The following is a 25,481-nucleotide window of genomic DNA, read 5'->3' as shown; positions in this document are numbered from 1 at the left end:
TAATTGTATATTACTGCAAACAGCAATAAAAATAGCAATCAATATAGTAAAGAAATCCAAAGGCTTAAAAGGATAAATTCTACAGTACACATAACAATGGGGGAGTGAGAATGGATGCATAGATTTGCAAAAAAAAGAAACGGGTAAATAAAGATAAATAATTATCATGGGCCATTTCAACTAGCACCAGATATATTCGCAAGAAAAGGTAGTACAAGGGGAAAAGGCAATTGATTGATACGGTGTGCAGAGGACGCCTTCCTAGCCATTATGTTTGAAATATAACAAAAGAGGAATCACTGATATATCTATAACTAGAAGGTAACAGGTAAAAGTGAACTGCTTGGAGACATTGAAATACTCCAAAGCCAAAGGAGGGAGACGACTCTCTGGGCTGTTTGCTGCAGATCTGAGTCACACCTAGCAGAAGAGCAGAATCGGATTTGTATGACAGAATGTGTACAGTGTAAGCTGAAGCTGCATGACATAGAAACCGAGGTTTCAAAGGAACTGATCCTATCCACAAGTGCAATGTAGTTATTACCTGTGCCTATTAGGATAAGGACTGTCAAAGTGAAGTCAGACTGCTGATCATGGCATCTTAGAACAGGGTCGATCCAAAGGGGAAGGGGCAGGGGGTGGGAGGAACCGAATTGTGATATGGTAGCCATTGGCGATTCAATAATTCGGGGGTTGCGCGGGGGTGGGGGAGGGGTTCGGGGGTAGGATGGGTGTCGTGGTGGCTGTTAGTATCCTCATTACTAGATCGAAAATCTTGTGTTCTCTATATGGAGCCAGGCTGAGGAACATCTCAAACGCAAACTAGAAATGATGGAAATACACAGCAGGTCTGGCACTGTCTGTGGATAGAGAAGCAGAGTTAACGTTGCAGGTAAGTGACCCTTCTGCAGAACTGGCATATATCAGAAATATAAAAGGTTTTAAGCAAGTAAAGCGGGTGTGGGGCAAGATTGAACAAAAAAGGTGTTGATAGGACAAGGTCACAGAGAGTAACTGACCAGAAGGTCATGATGACGGAGATGTCAACGAAGCCTCGGCAAGCTGCTGCGCTGCATCTACTATACAGTACACACTACTGCTACTGCATGTCGGTGGTGAAGGGAGTGCTGATGAATCTGGCTGCTTTGTCCTGTAAGGTGTCGAGTTTCTTGGGTGTTGTTGGAGCTGCACTCCGTTTAGCTTAAAATCTGCCATAGGGAAAAAGTTTGATGCTATTACCAAAAATGTTATAGCAGGGCACTTAGAAAGATTTGCGGTAATTAGGCAGAGTCAACTTGAATTTGTGAAAGGGAAATCATGTTTAACCAATTTACTGGAGTTCTTTGAAGAAGTAACATGTTGTGGATAAAGGGGAAATCGGTGAAGGTACTGTACTTTGATTTCCAGAAGGCATTTGATAAGGTGCTACGTCAAAGGTTATTACAGCAAATAAAATCCAATGGTGTAGAGGGGGTGGGGGGGGGGGGGGTGGTGTTATATATTGGCCTGGATAGAAGATTGACTAGCTAACAGGAAACAGAGAGGAGGCAAAAACTGGTGATTTTCTGGTTGGAAAGATGTAATGAGTGGTGTGCCACAGGGATCAGTGCTGCGGCCTCAACTTTTTGCAATTTATATAAATGACTTGGATGAAGGGACCGAAGGTATGGTTACCAAATTTGCTGATGACACGAATATATGTAGGAAAATAAGTTGTGAAGTAGACATCAGGAGGCTACAAAGGGATAGAGATTGGTTGCGTGAGTGGCTAAAGGTCTGACAGATGGAGTATAATGTGGAAAAATGTGCAATATGCCCATTTTGGCAGGAAGAATAAAAAAGAAGCATATTATCTAGATGGTGAGAGATTGCAGAGCTGTGAGATGCAGTGGAATCTGGGTGTCCTAGCGCATGAATCGCAAGCAAGAACCTGGTTTAAAGTGTGTCTATTTCAACGCCAGGAGCATCCGGAATAAGGTGGGTGAGCTTGCAGCATGGGTTGGTACCTGGGATCTCGATGTAGTGGCCATTTCGGAGACATGGGTAGAGCAGGGGCAGGAATGGATGTTGCAGATTCCGGGATTTAGATGTTTCAGTAAGAACAGAGAAGATGGTAAAAGCGGGGGCGGGGGGGGGTGTGGCATTGTTAATCAAGGAGAGTATTACAGCGACAGAAAGGACGTTTGAGGACTCGTCTACTGAGGTAGTATGGGCTGAGGTTAGAAACAGGAGAGGTGAGGTTACCCTGTTGGGAGTCTTTTATAGACCTCCGAATAGTTCCAGAGATGTAGAGGAAAGGATAGCGAAGATGATTCTCGACAGGGGTGAGAGTAACAGGGTAGTTGTTTTGGGGGACTTTAACTTTCCAAATATCGACTGGAAATACTATAGTTCGAGTACTTTAGATGGGTCAGTTTTTGTCCAGTGTGTGCAGGAGGGTTTTCTGACACAGTATGTAGACAGGCCAACCAGGGGCGATGCCACATTGGATTTGGTACTGGGAAATGAACCCGGCCAGGTGTTAGATTTAGATGTAGGTGAGCACTTTGGTGATAGTGATCACAATTCGGTTAGGTTTACCTTAGCGATGGGCAGGGACAGGTATATACCGCAGGGCAAGAATTATAACTGGGGGAAAGGAAATTATGATGCGATTAGGCAAGATTTAGGATGCGTAGGATGGGGAAGGAAACTGCAGGGGATGGGAACAATCGAAATGTGGAGCTTATTCAAGGGGCAGCTACTGCGTGTCCCAGATAAGTATGTACCTGTGAGGCAGGGAGGAAGTTGTCGTGTGAGGGAGCCGTGGTTTACTAAAGAAGTTGAAGCGCTTGTCAAGAGGAAGAAGAAGGCTTATGTTAGGATGAGACGTGAAGGCTCAGTTAGGGCGCTTGAGAGCTACAAGCTAGCCAGGAAGGATCTAAAGGGAGAGCTCAGAAGAGCAAGGAGAGGACACGAGAAGTCATTGGTGGATCGGATCAGGGAAAACCCTAAGGCTTTCTATAGGTATATCAGGAATAAAAGAATGACTAGAGTTAGATTAGGGCCAATCAAGGATAGTAGTGGGAAGTTGTGTGTGGAATCAGAGGAGATAGGGGAAGTGTTAAATGAATATTTTGCGTCAGTATTTACAGTAGAGAAAGAAAATGTTGTTGAGAATACTGAGATTCAGGCTACGAGGCTAGATGGGATTGAGGTTCACAAGGAGGAGGTGTTAGCAATTTTGGAAAGTGTGAAAATAGATAAGTCCCCTGGGCCAGATGGGATTTATCCTAGGATTCTCTGGGAAGCTAGGGAGGAGATTGCAGAGCCTTTGTCCTTGATCTTTATGTCGTCATTGTCGACAGGAATAGTGCCGGAAGACTGGAGGATTGCAAATGTTGTCCCCTTGTTCAAGAAGGGGAGTAGAGACAGCCCTGGTAATTATAGACCTGTGAGCCTTACTTCGGTTGTGGGTAAAATGTTGGAAAAGGTTATAAGAGACAGGATTTATAATCATCTTGAAAAGAATAAGTACATTAGAGATAGTCAGCACGGTTTTGTGACGGGTAGGTCGTGCCTCACAAACCTTATTGAGTTTTTCGAGAAGGTGACCAAACAGGTGGATGAGGGTAAAGCAGTGGATGTGGTGTATATGGATTTCAGTAAGGCGTTTGATAAGGTTCCCCACGGTAGGCTATTGCAGAAAATACGGAAGTATGGGGTTGAAGGTGATTTAGAGCTTTGGATCAGAAATTGGCGAGCTGAAAGAAGACAGAGGGTGGTGGTTGATGGCAAATGTTCATCCTGGAGTTTAGTTACTAGTGGTGTACCGCAAGGATCTGTTTTGGGGCCACTGCTGTTTGTCATTTTTATAAATGACCTGGAAGAGGGTGTAGAAGGGTGGGTTAGTAAATTTGCAGATGACACTAAGGTCGGTGGAGTTGTGGATAGTGCCGAAGGATGTTGTAGGGTACAGAGAGACATAGATAGGCTGCAGAGCTGGGCTGAGAGATGGCAAATGGAGTTTAATGCGGAAAAGTGTGAGGTGATTCACTTTGGAAGGAGTAACAGGAATGCAGAGTGCTGGGCTAATGGGAAGATTCTTGGTAGTGTAGATGAGCAGAGAGATCTTGGTGTCCAGGTACATAAATCCCTGAAGGTTGCGAACCAGGTTAATAGGGCTGTTAAGAAGGCATATGGTGCGTTAGCTTTTATTAGTAGGGGGGTCGAGTTTCGGAGCCACGAGGTCATGCTGCAGCTGTACAAAACTCTGGTGAGACCGCACCTGGAGTATTGCGTGCAGTTCTGGTCACCGCATTATAGGAAGGATGTGGAAGCTATGGAAAGGGTGCAGAGGAGATTTAATAGGATGTTGCCTGGTATGGAGGGAAGGTCTTACGAGGAAAGGCTGAGGGACTTGAGGTTGTTTTCGTTGGAGAGAAGGAGGAGGAGAGGTGACTTAATAGAGACATATAAGATAATCAGAGGGTTAGATAGGGTGGATAGTGAGCGTCTTTTTCCTCAGATGGTGATGGCAAACACGAGGGGACATAGCTTCAAGTTGAGGGGTGATAGATATAGGACAGATGTGAGAGGTAGTTTCTTTACTCAGAGAGTAGTAAGGGCGTGGAACGCCCTGCCTGCAGCAGCAGTAGATTCGCCAACTTTAAGGGCATTTAAGTGGACATTGGATAGACACATGGATGAAAATGGAATAGTGTAGGTCAGCTGGTTTCACAGGTCGGCGCAACATCGAGGGCCGAAGGGCCTGTACTGCGCTGTAATGTTCTAATTCTAATTCTAAAAGGTTAGTATGCAGGTACAGAATGTAACGAGGAAAGCTAATAGAATGTTATCATTTCTTGCTGGGGGAATTGAATACAAAAGTAGGGAGGTTATGCTTCGGTTATACAAGGCATTGTTGAGACCACATCTGGAGTACTGTGTATAGTATTGGGCTCCTTATTTAGCGAAGGATGTAAATGCATTGGAAGCATTTAACAGAAGGTTTACTGGACTAATACCTGGAACTGGCAGGTTGTCTTATGAGAAAAGTGTGAACAGGCTAGGTTGGAGTTTGGATGAGTAAACGGCGACTTGATTTAACTATATAAGATTCTGAGGGGTCTTAACAGGGTGGATGTAGGAAGGCCGTTTCCTCTTGTGGAAGAATCTAGAACTAAGGGTCATGTTTAAAAATAAGTGATCACCCATTTCAGACAGAGATGAGGAGGGGGTTGTAAAATTTTGGAACTCTCTTCCTCAAAAGACGGTGGAAGCACTGTATTTGAATATTTTTAAGACAGAGGTAGATAGATTCTTAATAAGCAAGGGAGTGAAAGGTTATCAGTGGGAGAGGGAATGTGGAGTTGAGGTTACAGTCAGATCAGCCATGATCTTGTTGAATGGTAGGTTCAAGGGGCCGAGTGACCTACTCCTGCTCTTATTTGCTATGTTCTTATGTTTATCCCGGTGGGGGATGCAGCAATGGTAATGCCATTAAATGTCAAGGGAGATGGTAAGTTTCTCTCTTCCTGGAGATGCTCTTTGCCTGGCACTTGTGTGGCACGAATGTTACTTGCCACGAGAGCATGGCTACCCGACCGAACCCGACTGCACCCGACATGTGTTGGATTCGGGTTGGGTCGGGTTGCTCTTCCGGGTCCAGCATTTGGGCTCGGGTCGGGTTGGGCCAGCTCGCACACGCTCAAACAGACTTGCATTATAATTGTGTTAGTGAAACACTGGAAACCGCAGATCTTTTGAAGTGTGCTTCCTACAGTGCTTGGTATTTCAACTTACTGTGTACTAATCAATAAACGGTTCTTGCATACATTGTAGCAGAACTAAGCCCCAGGCTCATAATTATCCGGTTAGCCCTTTCTTGCCCATCCCTGATTCTAGGGGTGTTGAAGATCTTTGTCGTTTTAATCTGAATGAAATATTTAGAATGTAATCAGTTGCTGCACTGTTATGTAATTAGATGTTTTTAATGAGTTCTATTTCTCATTGTGTTTTGTTTTATCTCTTGGTTTTCCTTCACGCTATGTATTCTTGGCGACAAAAGCGGTTGAACAGCTTCAATCTGCATTAATTGGAACGTGACCATTTTCATTAATTGCAGTTTTCAAATGAATTCACTGCTTCCCATTCGGGGTTGGTAAGACTTCTCTGCCTGCCTCAAAACATATTGTATTGAATAAAGAAAGTAAAGGATGCTTGTGAGGTAAATTAAGAGATTTAAAAGGGAAAGACAACGAATTATGCTCTAAACTTTGAATATATTTATTTAATTAATTGTCAGACCTGATAAATCGCTGTTTTATTAGTTTAATATGGTCTCAGTGTTTATGGATAATTAATGAAATTAAGAAGCATTTTTCCTTTACAAAGCTGGCCATTAGTAAGTAACAACAGTTATATAATTTTTAATACCTTTTAATTTCTTAATTCATATGACACCGCTCAATACAAAGCAGTCATAAATCAGTTTCTTTTTTTGTAAAATCTGACCTACCGGATTAAAATATTAAATCAAGGAGAGACATTTCAAAGATTACTGGACTAGTAATCCAGAGTTAAAACAAGAAATGCTGGAACCACTCAGCAGGTCTGGCAGCATCTGTGGAAAGAGAAGCAGAGTTACGTTTCGGGTCAGTGACCCTTCTTCTATTTCCACAGATGCTGCCAGACCTGCTGAGTGGTTCCAGCATTTCTTGTTTTTATTTCAGATTTCCAGCATCTGCAGTATTTTGATTTTATTATAGTAATCCAGAGGCCTGGACTCACGATCCAGTGACAACCAGGACGTCAAGGTGGGAAACACTAAGCACTAGTCTGCAATGAGCTGTTCCATCTAAGGTAGAGCACAACCTCTTTAATATAGGAATGTATATTTTATAGCAATTAATCACTCAGGACCTTCCTGGTCTCTGCATCTCACCTGCTCACTGGATAAACTTGCAGCAGGTATTTCACCCTGTAAAGCAGGAGACTAGGTAATGTATAATATTTTCTGACCCATTGGGCAATGCTGTGTTATTTTGAGCAATACAGATATTGGTACTATGTGAGACACCCTACCTGGTGACAATTCCATGGGTTTCTGTTTTACTGGTGACCAAACAATCACTAACTTCTATGGTAACAATCTTTGGCTCACTACATCCGGTATGTGGCTCCAATCTTAAAGTACTTTTTAAACAACCTTTCAGGCACAGTTACATTGTTTTTTTTTGCTTATCTGCATAGGCTTAGAAACTGAAAAGTGGAAGCAATGTTAACTGAACATTCTGGTGGTCGGGTCGGGCGTGGGAAAGAATTAAAGGACTTGGGCCGGGTTGGGTTTCATTTGCAGACCCGATCAGGCCTTTAATTGCCACTTACCAGCCCAAGCCTGAATGTTGTGCATGTCTTTCTGCCGTGGAGAGAGATGTGGCTGCTTACAGAACATCTGCGCAGGTTCAACCATGATCGTCCACAGTTGAACTCGAGGGTTACATTTCTGAGCCTGTAACTCTGTTTCTCCGTCCATAGATGCTACAAGACCTGCTGAATCTTTTCAACATTTTCTGATCATTATTTTGTTCAAGTAATCACTAGCAGAGCGGCCAGACTCAAACACAGTCTGGCTTCCTTGAACACCCTGGATTTCCTGCACACGCTCACTGTTCCTCCCTGCTGATAATCCAGGCATTTAAAGTGACATAAACAAAAGCAGAAAATATTGGAAATTCTCAGCAGGACAGACAGCATCTGTGGAGAGAACAGCAGAATTAACGTTTCAGGTCGATGACCTTTCCTCAGGATCCAATTTGCAGGAAGTATTACTAAACGAAATCTCACAACGTCTTGGTAAAAAATGTAGGTGTTAAGGCCGGTCCAAAGAGAGAAGAGAGGTGGACAGAAGAAAAGATTTAGGGAGGGAATTCCAGCGTTTAGGACCTAGGCAGCTGAAAACACTGCCCCAGTGGTGAAAATCTGATATGCAACATAATTTGAGGAGTGCAGGCATCTCAGAGGATTGTAGTGCTGGAGGAGATTACAGAGATAGAGAGGGGTGAGACCACGGAGGGATTTGAATGAACAAGATGATTTTTAAATCGCAGCTTTGCTGGACAGGGAGCCACTGTCGGTCAGAGAGCACAGGGTTGATTGGTGAACGGGACATGCTGTGCATTAAAATACAGACAGCACAGTTTTGGATGAGCAGAAGACTATGGAGGACGAAGCTGGGATTCTGGCCAAGAGACCACTGAAATACTTGAGTTGAGACATAACAACAATAAGGATGAATGTTTCAGCACCAGATGAGCTAAAGCAGGAGCAGAGGTAGCTGATGTTAAGGAGGTGAAAATAAGCTGTCATGGTGATGTAGAACATGTGTGGTCAGAAACTCAATTCAGTGTCAAAATGGACACCGAGGATGGAAACAGTTCGACTCTGCCTCAGACAGTTGCCACGGAGAGGGATGTTGCCAGTGGCTGGAGAACAGAATTTGAATCAGTGGCCGAAGACAGCGTTTTAGGTCTCCCCAATATTTATTTAATTCAAGTAAATGTATGCTCAAATACTGGATGTCGGACGAGCCACATGAAAAATTTGTGGCGGAAGTGAGAAGAGAAGCCTTTGACGGTGAGTGAAGATGATTCTCTGGCTTCTATTGTTTTGAGAGCACTGGAACCAGGAGAGGATCATCCCACCCAGTTAGACAACAGAGGAGAGGCGTTGTATGTGTTGAAGGGTATTCCCAAGCGCAGAGGCACCTGCAGTAAATATCATACTGTTTAAATGTTATTTGAGTAACTGGGAACATATAATCTCAGTGAACAATGAAGAGGCATCATGGGGCTTAGTAGCTTGACCACATTCAACACAGGAGCTGAGTAACCTAAATTCAAACAAAGACTTATTTAATGAAAAGCAGATGTCCTTGTAGAATGCTGACAAAGATACCAGCCTGTAACAAGGTTAAGATAAGGTGGTGTGCATACATGAGAACCAAGGATGGGGGATTAGAAAGGAATGGAAAGCATAATGAGTAATCCCCTATCTGTCCGTGGAGTGGTCATGCAGCCCCTTCCACGCCTGGTCACCGCTTCCATTGGTCTTTAATAATCAATGTATATAATCTGTAATCATTATGATTGGACCATGTCCAGCCAGGATGGGCTGAGTAACTGTTTAAAAATGTATAAGTATCAATGATTTTTCTTTGTTCGGTGGAGAGGCATCTGGACAGCCCAGTGACCTGCTACCCACCAGCGTAACTTAAGTAAACTGTTTGGCATTGGAGCAGACCTGAGTGTCGAGTGATTCTTCTAGATACATTCCCGCTAACATATGTGTAGTCAACCTTGTCAAAATCTGCAGACTGGTTGTGAAGGAACGTTGAACAGTCACAGTCATATAGGATATAATTTGTAACTTTGATAAGGGCCTGCATCAGTGCTGTGGTTTGGGCAGAAACCTGATTGGTGGTTGCTCAAACATGGCTGTCCTGGAAAGATGGGCATTCATTGTGGATGCGACAACACATTCATGAGCTTGACAGGAAGAGAGTTTGGAGATAGGATGGTGGTTTGCAACGACAGATGGATCGAGGGTGTTTCTGTTGAGGAGAGGGTAATGACAACAAAAGTGGAGGAGGACAGTTCTTGAAGAGAGGAAGCCATTAACAATATCAAGTAACATGGGGACGATGAAGGGAAGGAGGTGGTAATTTAAATATAATGGTGGAATTATTTAGATAATTCCAGAAATAGCTGCAGCTCGTGGACTCATCTGAATCCCAGATGGAAAATATGAAGGGAAAACTGCATAAAAACTGATGTGTCCGTTTCTCGACAATGATTTTTCTCAGCATATTGCTGGTCTGGTCACTATCCTGATTCTAGCACAAGAGTCGCCGGTTAAGTCAGTCTTGTGGGTTCTGCAGGCAATGAACACACCCTGGGTAAAGATCAGTTGCACAATCCAGTCATAAACACAACCTTCAGCCTGATCAGTTCAATCCTCCCCCACCCTATTCTCTGGCACAGGGCTGAATCTGAATCACACACCGTCTCATTCAGAATGGATTGTCCTGATCCTTTAACCAAGGTCAAGAAAAGTAATTGTGGCAACAATGACGAAACTTCCCCCAAATTGTTCAGAAGAGCCCACACTGAAACCAGGTTCTATAGCCAGAATCAAATCTTTATCCTGAATTCAGTTTCATTGTTCACCATTAATTGTCTGTTATCAAACTATAAACGGGCAGAGAGAGCAAGGGACGAAGATTGTGGTTAGTTTATTGGGATCACACTTCTTAGAGAAGGGCAAAGTGAACCATCTGATTTAACACTGTTTTTATTTAGAATTACCTTTCCTTTAGATCATGAGCTGTTTCTTGGAGCCGATTTTAATTCACCATAAATGCAAGTCTTTAGAATTCCAGCTGTATTAATCTCAGCATCAGGCTTTTTACAATGTTCCCCTGATCTGGATTGTCACGGAGTACTCCAATCCCCTTCTCCATGTTTACAGTTAGTTTATAGTGAAGAGACCAATGATCATAAAATCAGAGAGACAATCTCCAGTTCATAAGTAATAGTCTCGGCTTTGATCAGGATGTTCACATCCACGATTATCAGGTTCCATGTTTCACGAACTGGAAATTAATCTGCAAATGTATGTAGTAAACAAGCAAAACCTTTGTATCATTGGCTGGCTAACTTTTATTGGTGGTATTGCAAATTTACCTTTCATTTCATTGAAATAAAGATTTGGCAGCAGATTCAATTAACGATGAGACTGATAAACTTTAGATTTCTAATTTACATTTATCATTGCTGAAAATAGAGATATGTTGTGGAAGCTTTTCGTCTTGTGCTCATCAGGACAATCTGAAAGAATACCACTGTCAGGGGAAGCAACAACGTTTTACTGTATGAGAAGAGAGTGCTGATTGTTTGGCAAGTGAACTCTGATTGGTTGAGGCATTGCCATGGAGAAAGCACCAGTTTATGGTGACTGGCAGTTAACTAACAAGCTTTGATTGAATTTTAAGACAGGCAGCTTGACTCTGATTGTCAAGGCTTTGCCCTGATGGATGAACGAGCAAATGGCTGTCGCTAATTTTGTTTAGCTGAAACAGGCACAATGTCTGCACATGTTCTTTCTGCCTGCAAGGAACAGGGCCCTGTGTATTAAAATAAAAGCAAAATACTGCAGATGCTGGGAATCTGAAATAAAAAACAAGAAATGCTGAAAATACTCAGCAGGTCTGTCAGCATCTGTGGAAAGAGAAGCAGAGTTAACGTTTCAGATCAGTGACCCTGCATCAGAATTAGAAAGTAGGTATTAGAAATGTAAAAGGTTTTAAGCAAGTAAAGCGGGGGTGGGGCAAAAAATAACAAAGAAGAAGGTGTTGATAGGACAGGGTCACAGAGAATAACTGACCAGAAGGTCATGGAACAAAGTCGAACGGTATGTTAATGGTCCCGAATGACAAAGCATTAGTACAGAGAGGGAGTGAATTAACTGCAAAGCACAATGCACTCCATTCACAAACATTAAAAAACAAAACAAAACAAAACAATGGATAGGCACAGTAGAAACAAACTAAAAACACTGATAAACCTAAAATTAAATGACCAAATCAAAAAGGAAAAAGAAAAAATAGAAAAAAAGGGGAAAAAAAACTAAACATAAAAAGGGGGACTCGGCATGCTCTGAAATTATTGAACTCAATGTTCAGTCCAGCAGGCTGTAGCATGCCTAATCGGTAAATCAGGTTCTGTTCCTCGAACTTGCGTTGATGTTCGCTGGAACAGTGCAGCAAACACAGGACAGAGATGTGAGCATGAGAGCGGGGGTGGGGGGCGGTGGGGGTTGAAATGGCCAGCAACTGGAAGCTTACAGACTGAGTGGAGGTGGTCCACAGAGGAGACCACATTGTGAGCAGCGAATACAGTATACTAAATTGAAAGAAGTACAAGTAAATCGCTGCTTCACCTGAAAGGAGTGTTTGGAGCCTTGGACAATGAGGATTAGCCCTGTATATTAATATTTGTAGCTTCCAGTATGCGCAAATGCGCTGCACTGCAAGCCCGACCAATGATCTAAAATAGGTTTTCAGCGTAATTCTTAGCACACTGAGAATTATTTACCACTTGACTTTAAAAAAGAGGGGTTATCTGCCAAGTGAGTAATCCTCTTTGGACTACTTGAGCGATTACCAGCCTCATAGAGTCACTGTCCGCTAATTCAGTTCACTGCACTTGGTATTAAGATGACGGAATGGTGGGACAAAGTGAATACACTGGGTTGTGACTGCATTCCACCAGTATCAGCTGAAGAGCTGAGCACCATAACAAGCTGTCCAAGCCACCTAACTCCAAAGCATCTGACACTGGCGTATTGGATAATATAAAAAATTGACCAGCTGTAACTTATCCCAAAGTCAAAACATATCACCCTATCAGCCACCTCACAATGATCAGCAAAGTGGTAGATGAACTCATCAATAGTGCCTTCAAATGTCAGCATTGCCCCAACAATAACCTGTTTATGGGTGCTCAATTCTATTGCACCTGAAATCCTGACTTATTCACAAATGCAAGAGTTAAATTCCACAGAAGTGGTGATCGCAACTCCCCTTAACAAGGCAGCATTTGACTCACTTTGATACCGAAGATCTGGTGCACTGGCATCAGTACTCAAGGAAGAGGGAGCTATTCCGTTGGGATGGGCTTCACTTGAACCCGGCTGGAACCAGTGTCCTGGCTAATTGCATAACTAGGGATGTAGACAGGGCTTTACACTAATGGGGGGGGGGGGGGGGGGATGTTTGGGTAAAGGAACATTTAGAAATCCAAACAGAGAGGTCAAGGCATCAGAGCAGGATGTGGGTAACTCCCAACAGAATGGGACAGGAAGGGGCAGAGAGTTTAATAAAAATTATATATTGGCAAATAAGGTAATTGCAGGGAATAGAAGTGAAACAATGCAGTTAACAGATTATATGGAACTCCATGGAGATTTTGAGATACTACGAAACATATTGGAGGGGGACTACTCTCTGGAACGTTTGCTGCCGATCTTGGTCTCACTTGGTCACACAGAGGAGCAGAATCAGGTTGGTGCGACTGAATGTGTACAGATTAAGCTGAACTTGGATGAGATAGAAAACGAAGTTGCACAGAAACTGATCCTATCCAACAAGTGCAATGCAGCTAGTACCTGTATCGAGTAGGATAAGGACTGTCAAAGAGCAGCGAGACTGCTGACCATGGCACCTTGGAGCAGGGGGCCTAACAAAAAGGGCTGGAGGAGGCGCAGGAGGGGAAGCCAAATTGTGATTATGGTAGTTGATGGTGGGCGGAGGGTGGGGGCGTTCAATAATCCGGGGGAGCGGGACGGGCTGGTAGCATCCTTTTAATCTAGATGGAGAGTCGGATGTATTGTGTTGGCTATCTGGTGCCAGACTAAGCAACATTTCAAATCGGCTTGAAAGGTTTTTGGAGAGAGAATAGGGGAACCTAGTCCCTGTAATCCGTGTTGTGAAAAACATAAGCATTCAGCGAGTATCAGGAGCTAGGAGCTAACATTAAAAGAAAAAAAGAACGTTTGCAATACCTGGATTAATACCCATGCGACTTGCAAATTGGCAAGTAGATTAGGGAGGTGAACACGTGGCTGAAAGAGGGGTTCCATTTCAGGTGAGACGAGCATAAGTCTTGGCACAGGAAGGAATTGTAACTTCGGACGGACATTGCCTGGACAGGAGGGAGGGGAGCTGACAGTTCTCAATATTTGCTCCAGACTCCATCAAGGCTCATGACATCAGATCGAATATCGACAAGGAAACTACCTGATTATCAACTACTGTCCTCCTTCAGCTGAGGAATACATGCTCTCGAAGGTTGAGCACCGCTCGGAAGAAGGATGGAGGGTAGCAGAAACACAGTGTGTGCTCTGGAAGCTCATCACTGAGAGTCTCTTGGAAGCACCACTACTCATTGAGTTGGTCGAGTCCTGGAGTCAGTCTGTCAGCCCTGTCAGTCTGGGAATGTGGCAGGCGGTGAGAGAGCCAACTCGAGAGAAAACCTATTTGACCTGATCCTCATGAATCTAGCTAACAGAGGCATCTGTTCACGAGCGTATTTTTGGGAATGTTAACCGCACAGTCCTTGTGGAGACGTTGAAGACCGTCTTCACGCAGACGACACTTTCCATCATGCTGTGTGACATTACTACCATGATAAATGATAGTTATATTCAAAAGAGGTCTCACAGATCAGAACTGGGGATCGATGAGAAGCTGTGGGCCATCAGAAACTGCTGAATTATATTCCACTGAAAGGTGCAACCTCATTGCCCGGTATAACACTCACTTTGCCATTAGAATCGATCCAATGAACCATCCATGATTCAATGAGGTATCTAAATGAGTATGCCACGAGCAGTACCAGGCGTTACTGAGTTGCCAACCTGCGAATTGGCAAGACAGGACTTCATGCATGCTAAACAGTGGAAATAGCATGCTTTGGATGAAGCTAAGTGAACCGACAACCAACGCTCTGTACTCCTGCCACATCCAGTCATGAATGATGTACGACTTTTTGAACAACTAATGCTAGGAGGAGGCTCAATGGACATCCGAATCCTCAATAATTGCGGATACAAGTTTGTGAGGGAAAACGTCAAGTTCGAAGCGTTTGCAAAACCTTCAGCCAGAAATGCCAAGTGGATGATATTGGTCTCCTGCTGAGCTCCCCACAATCACCGTCTTCAGTCAAGTCGGTTATTCCCACGTGCTATCAAGCGTCAGCTTTGTCAACTGGATAAAACAAAATCTACTGGCCCCGACAACCTTACGGTTGTAATGTAGGAGACAAGCTACAGAAATAGTCCCACACTTAGTCAAGGTTTACAACAACACAGATATCTAAACGGCAAACTGGAAAATGCTCAGTTACATCCTATCCACAAAACACATGACAAGTCCAATACAGCCACTTACACACAGCCTCCTCCCCCCGCCTCACCCCCATTAGCCTTATCTCGATCGTCAGAAAAGTTATCGAAGATATCTTCAAAAATATATCAAATCGCATTTATACATATACGTAATATATTTGTATTATACTTTATCAGTGATAGAAGAGACATTGAAATTTTCACTGAAATGTTTGAGAGAAAGAAATCCCGAAAACTAAAATAGAGGAAAGGGTTGTCAGCACAGAATTAAAAAGAGACAGTCATGCTTGAACAATATTACTGAATTTTTCGAAGAAGTAGCAGATCACGTAAATATGGAAAATGTGGCGGATGTAAAATACATGCAATTTCAATAAGCCTTCAATTCAGTACGATATTGTCAAATCAAGACGAATGCTATGGGATGCACAGCTTCGGGATAAGCAGCAGGTTGGATAGCAAACCAGTTGCAAAATAGTCAACAGAATATTGGGTGGAACGGTTATTGCTCAGTCTGGCGAAATGTAGGATGTCTTATGCCACATGTAGAGCTGGAAGTACTGTTGGTTCAATATTCATATAAATGGTTTAAACTTGCGAATTATGTAAATTTGCTGTTGAGTCCAAATTGTGGGGATAGTTGTTACTGTGGAAGAAATAATGGCATGCACCTGTTGGGGTTTAAATAGCAAATTCTTCGTGTCGTAAAAATCGCTGTGAGAGTGTACTTTATTACTACTTTATTATTATTACTCGGAAATGCATTACTTTGATTGTATTGATTCCTTTCCCCTTTTTACGTTTGAATTTATATTTTACGTATTCTCTGCTGTGTTGAAGATTGACTGTTTCTGACTTTGTCACGTGACATTGCATTTTGCTAAATTTCAGTAAATAAAGTATTTGGAAAATTTTTATTTTAACAACATTTGGACAAAGATGGATGTTCGGTGTGTTTCTTTTCCCTGTTGTATATAATTGCCTGTGTGGTGGGGTTTTCACTGGATTAGTAATCCAGAACACAGCCTAATGCTCTCGGGACATGCTTTGAATCCCGGCATGGCAGATGGTGAAATTTAAATTCAGTTAATAAATATGGAACTAAAAGCTAGTCTAATGATGACCACGAAACTAATGCCAAATGTTGTAAAAACCCATCTGGTTCAATAATTTCCTTTCGAGAAGGAAATCTGCCGTCCTTACCGGGTCTGGCTGACAGGGCACTCCAGACCCACAGCAATGTGGTTGACTCTTAAATACCCTCTAGAATGGCCTAGTAAGATATTCAGTTCAAGGGCAATTGGAGATGGGCAATACATGGCCATTGAAACCAACTTCCCACAGCGAATGATGAAAGTATTCAGCATCCTAGAGCCAATCTATTTTAAAAAAGTAAGAAATACATTGTGAAAACCTGCACAGACATCTAGTGCTATTGAATGAAAATTTAACATTATGAAGCACTGAGCACGCTGTGACGTATTGTTTACTCCCTGTTCGAGTTTCATGACATCTTCTAACTATGCAACCACTGCCTACGTACCCACAACTCTGTCATTCATATATATCGAAATGTTCAGTGGTACTAATATTGAGCCATTCTGAATATCGCTATGTACTTACATCCAGTCTGAAAGGAACCGTTCACCACCACTCTGTTTTCTGTCCCTTAGCCAATGTTGAATGCAAGCTGCCAGTGTCCTATGAATCCGATAGGATTGCATTTATCTAACAATTTTATGAGCTCCTACATTATCAAATAGTTTTTGGAGGTGCAACATACACAACAGCGACCGTACTGCCATCATCAACCCTTACAGTTACTTCATCCAGGAGCTCAGTCAGTTAAGTAAAGAATGATGTTCCCTTAACAAATTGGTTCCGACCATCATTTATTGGTCTTTACTTTCCCAAGAGTCAATTATTTTTCCTGATTTCCTCTCTGCAAATGTTTCTGTTACAGTGACTTTACACCAACTAGCCTTACTTTCCTCAGGTTTTCTCTCTACCCTTCTTTGAACAGGATGCAACATCTGCAATTATCCAGACCTATCGAACAACTCCCATATCGAAGGAGGATGGGAGGAGAATAGCAGTAGCACTGTTAGTTTCTACACTTACTGCCCTCAGAAAGCTAGTTACATCCCATCTTATTCAGTTTGTGTACTGCCAACTTTCTCAGCTTCATCGCTTTATCTTTTATGCTCTCATTCAATATCACTTATACCTCTTTCTGCACTACCACATGGATAGCATCATCTACTCTGATGAAGAATACTGCAAAGTATTCATTTATTAGTTAAACCATACGTGGTGCCAAGTACATAGATGTCAAATAGGGCTAAATAAACATTCTACTGGTGACCATGAATTTCAAGCATACAACCTAGAAAATCCTTCATAACCCGTCACTCTCAAGCCAGTAATAAACCGTGTACAACTGGAAATGTACTGGAGCCACAGGTAATCTTTAGAAATGTACACCTGCTCAATATCAAAGAGCTACTGGCAAGCTAAAGATCAAACATGCATTTCGGACTAATTCACAATTATCATAATCTAAATGTGCCTTTGAGGCGATGCAGCAGGCAATTGCAGGTTTGCATTCAAGCGCTGATTATACACAATTTTCCGGAGATGTAGCTTTCACTCATCCACTTCCACTGAGGTGGTGGATTGTGCTGGCTGGGAGGGAAGCCAACTTGAAAGGATGTCTGCACGGCCTAGAAAGCGTGCATTCAGGTTCTCGGATGCGGCATTGGAAGTCCCAATGGAGGAGTACAGATGAGAAGGCGTGTCCACTACTCGCAGGGGAGAAAGAGGCCACAAAGATAACTAATGCATTGCATGTGGGAGGAGATCTCCCGGGAGGTGACCACCAGAAGTTCTTCCCCGGTTCGTAGTTCCAAAGAAACAAAGAAACTTCAGGCCACAAGACGAGGTCATTCCACCCATCTTGTCCGTGCCGTCTAGAAAGAGTTCACCAGTCAAATCACAATTTCCAGCTTTTGTTCCGTGCATACCGAAATTGTTTTTGTTTTGATGCAATGAGTGTTGCCATGTCAACTCCCGTTTCAATCAGTGAGTTGCAGGCCCCACTAACCTTTGGGTGAACAAACCCTTCAAAGCTCCCCTCAGTTTTTTCTACATTTTTTTTTACACCTGTGCCCACTTATTCACCGCTACGCTAAAAGGCATAATTCACTTAACCTCATTCGATCTCGGTCCTTTATAAATTTATACACCACAATTATTCTCCCAATCAGTCTCCTCTGTTCCAAACAAAGAAAGCACAACTTATCCAATCTTTCTTTATCGCTACATTTCCCCATTGCTGGCAACATCCTCGTAAATCTCCACTGCATCATATCTGGTATGAACACAAAATATTTGATTACTACACATGAGTTGTTAAATTAAGATGCAATCATGCAATCATACTTTTCAATAAATGTATCGTCATCGCCATCAGCACAAATTCAATACGCTAATCCACCATCTACTATACAGTGACATTCACACACTGCACATAAGTTGGGTGTCTAGCTAAGCATTGAGGTATATAACTCCCCAGGGCCTGATGGGATCTACCCCAGAATACTGAGGGAGGCAAGGGAAGAAATTGCTGGGGTCTTGACAGAAATCTTTGCATCCTCATTGGCTACAGGTGAGGCCCCAGAGGACTGGAGAATTGCCAATGTTGTTCCTTTGTTTAAGAAGGGTAGCAATGATAATCCAGGAAATTATAGGCTCATCATTACGTCAGTGGTAGGGAAATTATTAGAGAGGATTCTTCGGGGCAGGATTTACTCCCATTTGGAAACAAACAAACTTATTAGCGAGAGGCAGCATGGTTTTGTGAAGGGGAGGTCGTGTCTCTCTAATTTGGTTGAGTTTTTTGAGGAAGTGACAAAGATGATTGATGAAGGAAGGGCAGTGGATGATATCTATATGGACTTCACTAAAGTCTTTGACAAGGTCCCTCATGGCAGACTGGTACAAAAGGTGAAGTCACACGTGATCAGAGGTGAGCTGGCAAAATGGATACAGAACTGGCTCAGTCATAGAAGACAGAGGGTAGCAGTGGAAGGATACTTTTCTGAACGGAGGGATGTGACTAGTGGTGTTCCGCAGGGATCAGTGCTGGGACCTTTGCTCTTTGTAGTATATATAAATGATTTGGAGGAAAATGTAGCTGGTCTGATCTGTAAGTTTGCGGATGACACAAAAGTTGGTGGAGTTGCGGATAGTGATGAGGATTGTCAGAGGATACAGCAGGATATCGATCGGTTGGAGACTTGGGTGGAGAAATGGCAGATGGAGTTTAATCTGGACAAATGTGAGGTAATGTATTTTGGAAGGTCTAATGCAGGTGGAAAGGATACAGTAAATGGCAGAACCCTTAGGAGTATTGACAGGCAGGGAGATCTGGGCGTACAGGTCCACAGGTCATTGAAAGTGGCAATGCAGGTGGATAAGGTAGTCAGGAAGGCATACGGCATGCTTGCCTTCATCGGTCGGGGCACAGAATATAAAAATTGGCAAGTCATGCTGCAGCTGTACAGAACTTTAGTTAGGCCACACTTAGAATATTGCGTGCAATTCTGGTCGCCACACTACCAGAAGGACGTGGAGGCTTTGGAGAGGGTACAGAACAGGTTTACTAGGATGTTGCCTGGTCTGGAGGGCATTAGCTATGAGGAGAGGTTGGATAAACTCGGATTGTTTTCACTGGAACGACGGAGGTGGAGGGGCGACATGATAGAGGTTACAAAGTTATGAGCGGCATGGACAAAGTGGATAGTCAGAGGCTTTTTCCCAGAGTGGAAGAGTCAGTTACTAGGGGACATAGGTTTAAGGTGAGAGGGGCAAAATTTAGTGGGGATGTGCGAGGCAAGTTCTTTACACAGAGGGTGGTGAGTGCCTTGAACTTGCTGCCGGGGGAGGTGATGGAAGCAGGTACAATAGCGACGTTTAAAAGACATCTTGACAAATACATGAATAGGATGGGAATAGAGGGATACGGTGCCCGGAAGTGCAGAAGGTTTTAGTTTAGGCAGGCATCAAGATCGGCGCAGGCTTGGAGAGCCGAATGGCCTGTTCCTGTGCTGTACTGTTCTTTGTTCTTTGTTCCATAACAGCCCCGACTTTCACAATTTCTATTCACACCTCAGACACGTCTCGCTGCTCTTCATGCATGTGAGGCATCACACATGAAATGAAACTTGGCAATCCACTCATTCACAATCAACATTCTTTCCCTTAAAAAATAACATAATGAACAGCAGCAGGACATGACCAGGGTAAGACAACCATGCCTGCATGATATCACTCTCATTGAGGAAGCATTTCGTGGCATGATCAGGAGGTGGCAGCAGAGGTAGAGCAATGGGCATATCACCTATATGTAGGTGTTCACTCCAGTTACTGATTGAAGCTATCTATTTCTGATCTTTGATATCCTTAAGCTATACTTACTCCCAGGCTCCACATGGTCTCATCGCACACATCATCTTACAGTGGCCACAGACACGGGGTCCCAACCCCGCGTTATCCATGCAGGCTCCAGAGCAGAAAAACTATCCCACTCATCAGAGCAAGTGCCAAATGAGAAAAGAAAAAGAAAACATCTCTACACGTCACCACGCTCCATGGGGGAAGAGGATGCGAATGAGGAGGAGCAGAAGGGAGGGCGGGGGGGGTAAGATGTGGAGAACGAGGCAGAATGCATTGTGTGAATGCCGGAAACTGTCTGAGGCAACAGCCCAGAGAAAGGCAGCATCTTTAACGGACATGCCATGTTAGAGGAGAGATCCTTATAGTGGGATGCATCGGGCGTTGATGTGCATCAGCCATACAAAACAGATAGGACAACATAAGTGCCACCATTCCAGGGGGCAAGGGTACATGTTTGTTCCACTGTAGATGATTCAGATGAGATTTTCACAGGGCCAAGTTTTATAAAAAGGCTGCTGTGTGCAGCAAAACAAAACGAGGTGAAATGGAGATCCAGCAGGAAACCATATGTCATGTACATGGGTGGATAGACAAGTCGGCCTCCACTTTGGGCCATCGCTTGATGCAAAGCTTGTAACACCTGCTCTCCAGTGTTGTGCTGCTAATCAGTGCCAGCCACTGACCTGTGAAGCTTAACATCATGCAGCTTCTGATGCCTAAAGGGGCAGCTGCCAATTCATGCATTGCAGCATCTATGGAATGACACAGATCCATACAATTTTTGCAACTTCCATGGATGAGTGACGCAATTTCATGCAGCGTCCAGTTTATATCTAGGCTGTATGTTGAAAGGGACTTGCAGTGTTTCCAAAAGCCATAGAGCTGTCCTTCACCAGACTATTAGGCACATGAAGAAAGCACCAGTGATAAAGGCACAGGAAACATGGTGCAAGAACATATTGGTTTTCCCAGCCTATCAAAATATACGTTCCCTTCCCTGCTCCTGCACCATTGCCAGTCAGTCAGGTAGCCCAGGCTGCTGAAGCCCTTTGCCAAGTGTATCACAGCCCATAACTTCACGAAGGTTTCCCAGGAAGAAATATGATCTATCTCCTTCAAATTCTCAGCAGCCTGCTACTGGCACTGTGTTCGTACTTCGTAGAAACACCTGGTTTCACAAGAACATATATAGATAGCCATTAAGGTAAGTATGGGGGTGAACAGCATAATAATATTGTGGATATTGTGTTATGTTTACATGGTTATGTATGTACAGAACTATGATGGTGATTGGTTCATGGTGGAGTCGGTTGACTTTTTTTAAATTGTGATCGTCATTCTTCATGGAAAAGAGTTAAAACGGATTGAGAGCAGATGATGGAGTGCCTGTTAAATCCCAGTACTTGGAAAGTGTGGCACGTGACCACAGTACTCTGTCATCTGCTCGTGGAGCCCGCATCCAAAAAGCACTTTTCAATAAGGTGGTGATGAGTGTTCCTTCCAGAGGAAGCCAAGAACCCAGAAGATTCTGCTGCTCCTTCTGGACCACCTCCTCTTCCTCTTGTACTTCAGCAGTCCTCTCTTCTGGCTCCTCATCTGGATCCTCTACCACAATTGTTGTTTGTAATTCATGCACTCCAATGATTTCCAGAATATCAACATGAGTTTGGGTACTTCGACAGAGCACTCTAGGGCACTTGCTGTCTTGCTAAGCCATCTGAACGTCTTCCTCAGGACTCCAGTGACCTACTTAATGATATTCCTTGTGGGTAATTGCTCTTATTCTATGAATACTTAGCTGATGTCTAGGGGTTTCTCAGGACAGTCATGAGCCCTGGAAATAGATGGTATACATACACATTGTGTTGGAGCTCAAAGAGCTTTGAGAGTCATCATAAACGCAATGTGGCAGCTCCCTGGATAGCAGACTTTCAACTGTCTGGGGCCCTTACAGTGGTTCCAGAAAAGCTCCATATTTAGATCTGGAATCCCTCTCTTAAACAAACCCTAGTTTAAACGAGCGGCTCGCGTGGCAACATGTGTGAAGTCATTTGCTTCCTGGGACATTGCAAATCGTGTAATCCTATTGGGTCCTGGAGCACTCAGTGTCTGGTCTTCTTGGGCATTTGGAAATAGCATGTAATCATTCCTCAGTCTTTGTAGAGTCACAGAGACCTCTGTTACCAACGAGACTGGAGAAGTGCACTGTATTTCTCTAGTTCCATTTCTCCATGGGTCACAACATATATTTAAGTGTTTGCCCAGTCATCGCTCAGACTAATTATGTAGTCCGTTTTTTATTTCAGAATAAAATCCACTGATCAGGATTCTTGAAGAAACAACAAAATAATTAATTTATTATAAAACTAGGATGCAAAGCATTCACATACAGATTAAAATATGAATGATCCCTTCTAGATAAGCCCACCACACACAAACACTTACACATACACACCGATTAAAGAAACATTGAAGAAGTTTTCTCTGCAGAGATCTCTTCACGAGGAAAAAAGACAAAAATACTTTTACCAAATACTTGTTAGGTGTGAAAAAGAAGAGGAAAAGATATGTTATGATATCGTTTTCCCTTTATTCTGGCATCCCAAATATGCATACACGGCAGTACTGGGATCTCTTTGGAACAGTTCTCTTCATGTGATTTCGGGGAATAGTCTAGCAGGCTGTCCAGGAGAAATGTGGCATCAGGGATTTCAGCTATCACACTGTATTCTCAGCGTTCCACAGAGAGATGGAAATGGAAGAGCTGGTAGCTTCTCTCTTGGCAGGCTGGCTTGCAAATGAATCAAAACAATATTCAAAATGAAACAATTCGTGACATGTTATTTCTCTGTGAACAACTCCCTATAGACAGAAGGCTCCTGCTGGTCGCTTAGCTGAAGATTTGTGACTTCCGTAAGTTTGATTTGAAACAAAGTCCTTCCCGTGACCCTTCAAAAACAAGGCAAGAAGCTCCTCAAGTATTCCCACGGAATTTTACCAACAAGTCCTCAAAATATTAAACCATGGAAGCACTTTCTTAACACCTTCCTTCCGCAGAGGTGCAGGGAGAATTGTTAAAAGTTATAAACTTGACAGATTCCTGCGATGCCCACCTTTGTAACGCTGCACCTATTCAAAGTACTCGTCTTGTGTCATCTGAATGTGTCATTAGTGTTCTCTGAAAACCTTAGGTGGAGAGGGATTACCGCTGACCGGCCTACCGCCCTTCTGGCCCTTCTCCTGCAGTAGCCATGCAGTTCTACCTTGCGTTATCTCCTCCTCCAATTCCTCATGTTGCCACCCCTAGAAATGCTCACCATTTCTACTGTTCACTGTGGCATGGATAACGAAGTGGAGCACAGAATTTACTCATTATCTGTGAAGACCTGAGAGAATTTCAGAGAAAATGTTGATAGTGTTGATCCAATCTTGACAAAGTGTTGTTTAATGTTTTATGATGAGTCTCAAAAATCCTCTCACTACGCAAAGTAGTCGGTCGATCTCACATTTTATTTGAATGCTGAGCATTGCCTTAAGTAGAGCTCGCAATCCTCAACCACGGTTTCTTTACAGTGTAGATATAGTTGGTGTTCGTCGCAAAATGATGCCATACCCACGTCAATGGCGTGAAGTTTCTTTAATGAGCATTAGCAGGAAATTTCATTGTGAGGCAGGTCCTTAATGATCTTCCAGGTACTGCTCCTAGCGGTGCTTCAACTTGTTTATCAAAATACTACCAAGTGCTAAACGCAGACGGAACCAGCATTATAGCTTAAGTCCCAGGTTGACCAACACGAAGACCACGCAGAAGTATGAAATGATAGACAGATGGACCAGAGCTCACATTCGTAATCAAGTGCACCCAGACCAGTGTGGCGCTGAACAATCAGACGATAATAGGACGATGAGACAGCATTAACATTCCTATTCGCAATAAGTGTGATAACAGTACTTGGGTTCCAATGAGAAAGCACTGTGCGTGGAAGTGTCTTAAGCCAAAAGTTGAAAGTGAATGGTCATATTTGGAATCATCGTGATTTCGTCACCGCTATTGAATTAGTTTCCCACAAAGTCAGGACACTGCATTTGGCATTAAGAAGCCACTGAATGCGTAGAACAATGTGAATATCACAGGTCTTGCCTACATTCCACCATTAACTGCATAAGAGCTGAACTTCAGAACTTGCTGCTGCCACCTGTTTCCAACCTGTTCCCTCTGATATCCGTACCTTGTGGACATTAGGGAAACTTTTATCATCTATATCGTACCCACAAATTCAAGAGCTGGCTGGATGTAGCCAATTACAACCCATTGGCCATGTCACAAGATCAGAAAAGTGATAAGCAATCGAATAAGAAATCGTCATCAATAACTTCATCACCGAAGCTCAATTCGGGTGGTGCATGAAATACACCGACTCAGACTTGCTTATAGATGCCAGTGTTTAATGCCAGAGATGAGATGACTGTCACCTCCCATCAAAACAAGGCAACGTTTGACTTAGTTTGACAATATGGATCCTAGCATGCTAAATTCAATGTGAATGTCACGGTCATCAGAAGTATAATGATAAATATACAGAAACATACTGAAAATGTATGAAAAATGAACAATCTTAAAAGACTGGAACGTTGGCTCTCAACAAAATAGAGGAGAAATCACATGACTCATACCACCTCCTGCATTGTAATCCACATTCATTGTCTGATAAGACAGAAAGCCTAATAAACACGGTCTGCATGGAAATAATACAAACAATCACATATGGATGTGAGCTTTCATCAAACAATCTAAGACAATGGCCATACACAGATCTTACGTCTCCAACTAACCTTCGTTACATTGCAGTGGAAACAGCTCTCATATCCTCAAAATGTGCTGTAATTTTCTTTGTTCTTTGTCACATGGGCGAAAATAATACTTGTATGTTCACCTTAAAAAAATCATTTTAAGGAACAAAGGGAGTCTTTCCACTACAGAACTTCAGACATCAATATCATTCTGGTCACTCCTCAGTTGCACGACAAACATCTAAGGGTATCTTGAATTATAGCAAGGCTGATAGAGAGAGAAGGAG

The 25,481-nt window shown here is 43.0% G+C and overlaps 1 protein-coding gene across 18 annotated transcripts in view; it reads right to left on the bottom strand.

The window, feature by feature from the left end:
* The window catches only part of LOC137385142 (NACHT, LRR and PYD domains-containing protein 3-like), a 206,085-nt gene that overhangs the window by 70,014 nt on the left and 110,590 nt on the right, over positions 1 to 25,481 (bottom strand). For 2 of the 18 annotated variants that reach the window (XM_068060017.1, XM_068060019.1), the window contains one exon: positions 25,237 to 25,462. The exons of the other annotated variants lie outside the window; for them this stretch is intronic. The gene's annotated coding sequence lies outside the window, so the exon portion shown is untranslated. The remainder of the gene's footprint in view (positions 1 to 25,236; positions 25,463 to 25,481) is intronic. 18 annotated transcript variants of the gene reach the window in all.

This window comes from Heterodontus francisci, chromosome 28 (assembly GCF_036365525.1).
Source record: "Heterodontus francisci isolate sHetFra1 chromosome 28, sHetFra1.hap1, whole genome shotgun sequence".
Taxonomy (NCBI): domain Eukaryota; kingdom Metazoa; phylum Chordata; class Chondrichthyes; order Heterodontiformes; family Heterodontidae; genus Heterodontus; species Heterodontus francisci.
The sequence above is the reverse complement of the archived record's forward strand: the minus strand, read 5'-3'. Positions and strand labels throughout refer to the sequence as shown.